Below are 9,172 nucleotides of genomic sequence, written 5' to 3' on the forward strand. Positions count from 1 at the left end.
TGTGAAATTGGAACTCGACTCCTCTGTTTGAATCACTAAAGTCGTATTGGAGCATCACAGAGAAAATAGTGCAAAGAGAACCATGTTTTGTATTATTGGAGACATCAAACCGGTTAGACACCATTCATACCTTTGTGAAACGATACAATTACACCAAGCATATTGTTTGGAATACTTAGTTTCTTGAACACTTTCCAAAGTACCTTTCTATTGACAGTCTTCACCTTCACCGTGGCGGCTGATGCTGAGGCACTAAAAAACTCTTCATCCTTCTTTGTCCTCTGCACGTTTGAGCTCCTCACTCAGTTTCAATCCTGTTCATTCTGTGATATTGTCTTTCCATCTCTTCTTCTGTTTTCCTCTCTTTCTTCCTCCTCTGACTGTTCCCTGGAGCACTGTCTTGGCAAGCCTCTCTTGTTATGTAGCCGAACCATTTTAGTTTGTGGTGAGGTCTTCATAAGGACCAATGGCTTGCCTTATTCTGTTTTGGATTTCTTCATTGGTTAGTTGGTAAGAGATACCAAGCAGTCTTCTGAAGCATCTCATTTATGAGGCCTGCATCCTCTTCTTTAATTATGCTGAAGGGTTCATATTTCACAAGCATACAGGAAAACTGAGTTGACAATGGAACGCATAAGTCTTATATTGACAGTATTTTGTCAAATCAACAAATGCCACGTACAGTTCTTTATTTCTCTTGCTTTTTCACAAACTGGAAAAAAGGAAAAAAATCATGTCAATCACTCCCCATCTTGTTCAAAACCTTCATAAAAATTTAATCTGAATGATTCTATTAAGAATAATTGGTGCTAAAATTTACTCCTGGAATCATTGCTGGGGGTTACTTTCGGCAGCCTCGTAGATCTTCCTTTATTTTGTCCTTTAGTCCTCACATTCTATGGGCAAGGTTTCTGACAAAGGAGGAAGAATTGCTGATTTCTGAGTCAAAGTCTATCTAGCTAACATTTAAAATTTTTTTATTTTTTTTTACATAGGCATCACCACTTATAAAGGCAAAGAGGCCACTCGAGGATAAAGGTTAAAGAGTGTACAATAGAAATTGGACAATATAGTTAACCGTTAGTAATGGAGATTCGGTAAATTTGTTAACTTATATGGAACGGCTCATCAAAAACTTGTTTACGTTAGACTTGAAGACAACCATATTGTAGTCAGCTGGAAAGCAGGAAAACGGAAGACAATTCCACAGGCGTGCAGTTCTAAGAAAGAAGCTTTGTTCATGGAATCTATGTTTAGGTTTAGGGACAGATAAAGAGTGGGGGAAATTAGTGATAGTGTTTTCTGCTAGACGGGTGTTTCTTGTGAAAGTTTGGCGAGGGGAGAACCATAGAATTTATTGTTGGCTTATTTTTTACCTGAAGTAGTATTTTTTTTGTTAGCTCTTTAGATCAAGTGGTTTCGTGCCTTGTCTGGAGTGATTTCCATTAAAAATAATACTTCTTACTGCCCTTGTTTTTGAAAAAAAATTTTTATGAAGACATTTTTGATGCGTGTTTCTTTCATAAGTAAAGAGATTAGAAAGTGGATCTTGGGTTAACTTTTGACACATAACTTACAATTCCCTTATTTTCTCCTTTAGTCCTCACATTCCAGGAGCTATGTTTCTGACAAAAAGGGAAGAATTGCAGTTTTCTAGGTCAGAATCTAGTCTATCTCACACTTATTGTTGGCAAGTTTTTGATCTTGAAGTAGTATGATTTAACTCCTTACATGAAGTGGCTTCATACCTTGTCTGGAGCGATTTTCATTAAAAAGAAAAAGCAAAACATTCTTACTGCCTTTGTTTTCAAAAAGATTTTTTATGAAAGCATCTTTGACATCTTGTGATATGTTTTGATGTCTCCAAATGATTAAAAACAATTCCAAAAACTTCCGAGTTTTGTGTCACCATAGTTAAAACTTTGGGGTGGCATTCCGTCTTTACCTGGAATCATGTTTCATGACATTTTTGATTTCTATGAAACGTGAGGTTTTTTAGAACGTTATGAATTGCACCATTTCGAGATTAACATCTAGAGGCACGTCTAAAAAACAAATACTGGTGCGGATGCATTCATAATCTTTGTTAAGACTTGTATCTAAGAGAAGGAAAACTTTTGTGTAAAACAAACCTGAGGCCTACTGTCTGCTCTGTCTTGTGGCAACCACTTGTACTCACTGTGATTAGCAATTGTTCCAAGAGTGTGAATGGATCTACACAAAACTTTCACCACTGTAAATCATTCGTTGACATCTATGCTGATGACACGACCATCTACGGCAACACATCAAAGGCTGTAAATGACAAAGTTCTCTCTGATTCTCTCTCCTCTGATCTCGAGCGCGTGGTTCAGTGGGGGAAGATGTGGCTGGTTACCTTTAATGCATCTAAAACTAAGCTCCTATCCTTACATCATCAACGCTCTGATCCCCATCTGGCATCAATTGTGATGGATGGCTCTCGTCTGGGTGAGGCCCCGTGTTTTGACAAGCTTCTGGGTTTGACCTTTACTCCTGATCTGAAATGGAACACATACATTAAGTCTGTTGCCAAGGTCGCTGGAAAGATAGTGGGATCCTTCTACCGCTCCAGAAGATATCTCACTACTGATGCAATTCTCTATCTATATAAAAGCCAAGTACGTCCAAGGATGGAATACTGTTGCCATATCTGGGCAGGAGCTGCTAAAAACTGCTTATCCTGCCTTGGCAGAGTACAAAATAGACTTTGTGGTTTAGTGGGGGATGCCCTTTTCTCTACCCTGCAACCTCTCTCCCACAGAAGAGACGTTGCGAGCCTATCCTTGTTTTATCGTTATTTCCATGGCAGGTGCTCGTCTGAACTCCAATCTCTGGTCCCCTCTCGCCAGTCTTTCACGAAAAAACACCCGTCTAGCCGAATCCACTGTGAAAAATTTCCCCCATCTATATCTGTGCCTAAATCAAAACGCGGATTCCATGAAGAACGCTTCTTTCTTAGAACTGCACGCCTGTGGAACTCTGTTCCGTCTGCCTGCTTTCCACCGGACTACAACTTGGATGTCTTCAAATCCAACGTTAACAAATTCCTAATGAACCGCCCCCTTAAGTAAACACTTCATCAAATCTCCACACTAACGTAATGTACTTGCAATAACCCTTATCCCTGAGTGGCTTCCAGGCCTTGATAAGTGGTGATCACTGTAAAAAAACAAAAAAAAAAAAAACTATAAACATATCAGCCGTGCAGATCTTGAACAACTTAGTTGTGTGAAGATCATATGCCGAAATAAACTGAATAGTCCATATTTTTTTTATTATTTACATAGTAGCAGTTCAGCTCGGCTTTGCTCGGGCCCTATGTACTGTTCATAACTTGCCCTACATGTGTAAATACACTTTATCTAAGATTTCAAATGTTTAGACCAAAAATTGTCTGAGTAATTTCGTATAGACTGCAGAGGTTAATTTTTTTTTTAACTTTGACCCGATTTTGACCCCTTAACATTTATTATTTTGGTCTCAAATCAAAATAAAACGTTTTAACCATGCCCAAGTTATCTACATCTAAAATTTCAAGTCTTTAGATCCAAAACTGGCAGAGAAAATTGGTAAAATCTGCAAAGATCAACTCTTTCAACTTTGACCTTTTAGCAGCCAAATTTTCGCCCCAAAACTGATTAAAATGCTTGCCGCATGTCTGAATACCCGTTATATATAAATTTTAAATGTTTAGACCCAAAATTGGCTGAGTAATTTGGTAGAGACCGCAGAGGTAAAAAAAATTTTAAATTTGACCCCAATTTTGAACCCTTAACATTTATCTTTTTGGGCTCAAATCAAATTAAAATGTTTGACCCATGTCCAAGTAACCTATATTTAAAATTTCAAGTGTTTCGACCCAAAATTGGCAGAGGAGTTTGGTAGGGTTCTCAAAATTCAAATCATTGAACTTTAACCCCTTGACAGCCAAATTTCTAGCTGAAAATCGATTAAAAATATTTTCCTAAATCTTAATACACCTTGTCAAATCTCGAGTCTCTAGACTGAAAATTGACAGAGTAATTTAGTAGGGGAATGTACACACACACACAGAGACATTTTCACTTTTTATAGATATATAGATATATAAAAGCGAGAATGTATGTGTTTGTGTGAGGACACTTCTAAACCTATATACTCAATGAGTGTTTGATCTATAGACTTAAAATTTGGTAAATAAGGTATTCAGACACGTGCAAACTTTTTAATTAGTTTTCATCCGGCTAAGGAGTCAAAATTGAAAAATTTATATGTGGCAGTTGTTGGATTTTTATCGGTTTGTCAACTGTTTCACATTATTATATTATTATTATTATTATTGTTATATGCAGAATAGGTAGGCTTGAAAACACTTTTTAAAGACGTGTCAAGCTGGCCTAACGGTTATCGTACTTGACTCACTGTCTTTAGGTTTTTGTTTCAATCTCAGCTTGTGTATTTTTGTTTACTTACAAGAAGTGAACTGTTTAGAAAAACATAATACTCGCATGCACATGTCTCAGTTTTATTTTTACGTTTTTTTTTTTTTTACTTCATTTTTTTTTTTTAAGAAATTAAACGCTGTTTAATATCTTCAGTATTTTTCTGCTTATTATGAATAAGGATTTTGCATTAATAAAAATGTAATATTTATGCATATTTTAGGACCAGGCAACGCCGGGTGGCCTGCTAGCAAAGATTGCATTAATATGAATCAAATTTATATAAATCAAAATAATTCCTGAATAAAAAATCTCTGATGTAATTGCTCCAATACTAAGTTCCTGCCTCTGCTCCATCGCCATAATTTGCATCCTTGTGCTTGTTTAATAAATACTTTAATGGGAAGGTGTGCTGAAATATACCACACGAGTTTCACCTCTAATCAACCCACCAATCAACAAGATCCCACCTTTCATTGTAAAGGTCTCCAGATGCTAAAAGCTTTTCACTCCAATACCTTCTTTCGTTGACATGCTAGCCTTTGGAATTCTCTCCCGGTTTCCTGTTTCCCTAACTATACCAACAGTCAAAATTTTCAATGTAATGTGCACAAGCGTCTCGCTGCACATCTCTTCACTTACGTCTCAGTCGCGTTGTGTCTTCTTTGGGGGTATCGAAAAATGTAAAATAAAAAAACAGAAAGAAAAAAATCGAAATAATCAAAGTTTGATTACAAAAGATAATTTGTATTATTTGAATTATTCAGAATATTGTTCTTATCTTGGATGAAGTACTTGGAAAAATTCAGTTGAAAGGTCCACTCAAAATACAATTGCTAATTACATAGGACGTCTGCCTAGTTGTGGCTGAGGGAAAGAGAGCATGCTACCCCCATGGATTAAATAAATGGTTTCATTTGAAATTGGACGAAGTTCGACAGAAAGATTCCAAAGTTTGGCAAGTTACATCTGAAGAAGGTCAGAGGTTACATCAACCAAAACCTTGACCGATTAATACTGAAAAAGAGAACAGTAGTCCAAATAATCTACATTACCAATTTGCATAAGAAAAAAAAACAGGCAAATGACAGCTCAAAATTTATTATTAAATAGAGCTCATAGGTATATTTTTCAAAATTCATGATATCATGTAATAATTTATATACAAACTAACCTCATAAGATTTAAAATTATTTCAATATATATACACACACACACAGAAAAAGTATTTCAATACACACACACACACACACATACACACACACCGAGAGAAAGTGTGAAATCATCAGTCAAGTTTTCATAGGAGGAAACATAAAATCATTTCAGAAACGATATCCTTTTATTCATTCGATATTTATAAGTAAAACCATCGAGAAATAAGTAAAATATTTTTGAATATCGCCTTCTCATCAGCATAAATACAGGGGGGGGGGAGAGAGAAGACACCAAATTTTAACTAGTTTATTGAAGTAAATATAGTTGAACCGAGAATAAAAAAATTAGGTACTTGTACAGTTTAATCGAGACATTAAAAAATGAAAATATCGAAAAAAAAAAAAAAAAAAAAAAAAAGTTATATTGTACGTAACCGTTATGGAATGAAGTTCTCCGAAAAAAAAAAAAAAAAAAAAAAAATTCGCTTAATTTCAAGTTTTTTTTTTTTTTTTTTTTTACAGCGAAAAAACAATTTGTTATGATACCGAGCAAAAGGTTCGACTTTTAGGGAAAAAAGCTAGTATTAAAGATGGGGAGGGAGTGTCGGCGTTTTAATTGAGTTATCTCTCCGTGGCGTGTTCAAAAAATTCCATAATGGCTTCCATAATGACTTCAACGCGCTCTCATAAAAACTCATAAAAACGTGTTTTTCCGCTAAATAAATAAATAAAAAAAATAACCGATCAAATTAAGTGAAAAAATTTTTTCAGAGATATTCAGCATAAAACGGATACGTACAATATAATCTTTTTCGATATTTTCATTTTTTTTAACGTCTTGGTTAAACCGTACAAGTACTAAAAAAAAAATTTAAGTGGAATTTAATTCTTTTATTTATTTGATTAATATTAGTTATATGTCTACGCGATACAATTAAACAATTGTGTATTTTAATTGGTTGAATGGAAAAATAGTAGGAAAAATATTAATCAGATTTTTTATTTTATACTTGGATTTGATTTTTATAAGATAAAAATTAACAATAGTATGAAAAGCTGTTTTTTTTTTTAAGAATATTTTTTCGATATGATATAATATTTAAACAAAAATAAGGAATCATATTTACAAAAAATTTATAAGTACCTTTGTAAGCGAGTGTTTCCATATTGTTTTTTTTAACCCTTTCGGTGCGCAAACCTTTGATAAGGATACTTTTAAAATCTAAAAAAGATCGTTGTAACCATTTAAAAAATCTAGTTGCTATGCAAGTAAAGAGGGAGTAATTGCCTTTAAATGTCGGTTTATTTTAATTCTAAGTCATTTTAAATTATAAGGAAAAAGAGATATTTGTTAGTCGATTGTTTAAGGATCGAATCTTGTGATTTCTAGTTGAATTTATGATTATTCTCTATTACTATTAGTTTTAGTTACTGATCTGTTTTTGTGGGGTGGGCACCATTCATTTTAACTGTTTATTATTTTAATAGGGTTGTTCAAAAAGATTAAATTTTGACCATCTTCCATGTATGCATCTGGGTAATATTTATTTTTTAGGTTTAAACTAGTTGATTGCGATTGGGTGTCATTGAATTTTAATATGTCCAGAGATCCACATCTACAGAGAGTACAAAATTTATTACGAGGTTTACTTGTTCTCATAGATCTTAGTGTTTCTTATTTTATATTAAAGGGAATTTCATGTCTTTTTTTTTTTTTTTTACACGGTGATCACCACTTATCAAGGCCCGGAAGCCACTCAAGGATAAGGGTTATTGCAAGTACAGTACGTTAGTGTGGAGATTTGATGAAGTGTTTACTTAAGGGGGCGGTTCGTTAGGAATTTGTTAACGTTGGACTTGAAGACATCCAAGTTGTAGTCAGGTGGGAAGCAGGCAGACGGAACAGAGTTCCACAGGCGTGCAGTTCTAAGAAGAAGCTTTGTTCATGGAATCCACGTTATGATTTAGGCACAGATAAAGAGTGGGGGAAATTTTTCACAGTGGATTCGGCTAGACGGGTGTTTTTCGTGAAAGATTGGCGAGGGAGGACCAGAGATTGGAGTTCAGACGAGCACCTGCCATGGAAATAACGATAAAACAAGGATAGGCTCGCAACGTCTCTTCTGTGGGAGAGAGGTTGCAGGGTAGAGAAAAGGGCACCCCCCACTAAGCCACGAAGTCTATTTTGTACTCTGTCAAGGCAGGATAGGCTGTTTTTAGAAGCTCCTGCCCAGATATGGCAGCAGTATTCCATCCTTGGACGTACTTTGCTTTTATATAGATAGAAATAGGTTTAGGTACCATATGTATTTTGCTAGGGTTATTTGGTTTTTTAATGGTCTATTATTGAAAGAGTGTTTGTGTGTAGAGATTCTATGTTGCTGTTTATTCAATGTATACCGCTTTAGATTTTATGGAATTATGATAAATTATATTTATGCTGATGAGAAGACGATATCCAGAAATATTTTACTCATTTCTCGATAATTTTATTTGTAAATATCGAATGAATAAAAGGATATCGTTTCCGAAACGATCGTACACATAAACATGGCTTTGTTATGTTTCCTCCTATGAAAATTTGATAATTTTGCACACTTTCTATTCATATAGCTCTGTTTCGTCTGCCTGCTTCCCACCGGACTACAACTTGGATGTCTTCAAGTCCAACGTTAACAAATTCCTAATGAACCGCCCCCTTAAGTAAACACTTCATCAAATCTCCACACTAACGTAATGTACTTGCAATAACCCTTATCCCTGAGTGGCTTCCGGGCCTTGATAAGTGGTGATCACTGTGTAAAAAGAAAAGAAAAAAAAAGGTAATTACACCAATTGAGCTTATCATAACTGCAATACTCAGAGCAAAGCACCTTTAAATATACTTTACTGAGACTTTGTTCATTTAGTCCCTGTCTATTACATTCTATTATATATGTGTGTGTGTGTGTGTGTGTGTGTGTGTGTGTGTGTGTGTGTGTGTGTGTGTGTGTGTGTGTGTGTGTGACCTTGTCTGTTTTTCTATCTGTCTGAAGAATGGTCTCTACCAAACTCGTCTGTCAATGTTTGGTTTACAGACTTGAAACTTGATATATAAGGGATTTGAACCTATCAAACAAATTCGATTTGGTCTTTAGCCGGTAAAAAAAATAGCTGCTAAGAGATCAAAATTGAAAAAATAAATTGGAACTTGACAAGCCTAAGTCGACTTAAGGCAAAAGACGTCAACAAAAAAGAAAACTACTTTACATGCGCAAATATACATTCATATGTTAAAGTCGGTTAAATTTAAATGTTCTCTTATCCGTCTGATGATAGATCAAATGGTTGTGATCAAGGCTGAAGCACTAAATATTTTGGTTTCTATTCTAGCTAACGCACCAAAGTCATATTTTTTTAACTTTTAAAAGCACTACTATATAATGGGTACAATATAATAAGTATTGGCTCTATAAAAATAAATATGAAATCTGCACACATGAAAATATCAGATTTAAGTGTATTTTACGACTAGGCAACGCCGGGCGGTCTGCTAGTATACATATAAAAAAAGTAACCTTGTCTGTTTTTCTGTCT

General features: G+C 34.8%; 1 long non-coding RNA gene across 1 annotated transcript; it reads right to left on the reverse strand.

Moving 5' to 3' along the window:
• Positions 1–540: 540 nt before the first annotated feature.
• LOC145286430 (uncharacterized) lies at positions 541–8,804 on the reverse strand. Its single transcript, XR_013869160.1, has 2 exons — positions 6,741–8,804; positions 541–712 (listed from the first exon to the last, which is right to left on the reverse strand). It is a non-coding gene; the product is annotated as an uncharacterized LOC145286430 (long non-coding RNA).
• Between the last annotated feature and the right edge of the window lie 368 nt (positions 8,805–9,172).

This window comes from Euprymna scolopes, chromosome 10 (assembly GCF_053919585.1).
Source record: "Euprymna scolopes isolate OS-2025 chromosome 10, ASM5391958v1, whole genome shotgun sequence".
Classification (NCBI taxonomy): domain Eukaryota; kingdom Metazoa; phylum Mollusca; class Cephalopoda; order Sepiida; family Sepiolidae; genus Euprymna; species Euprymna scolopes.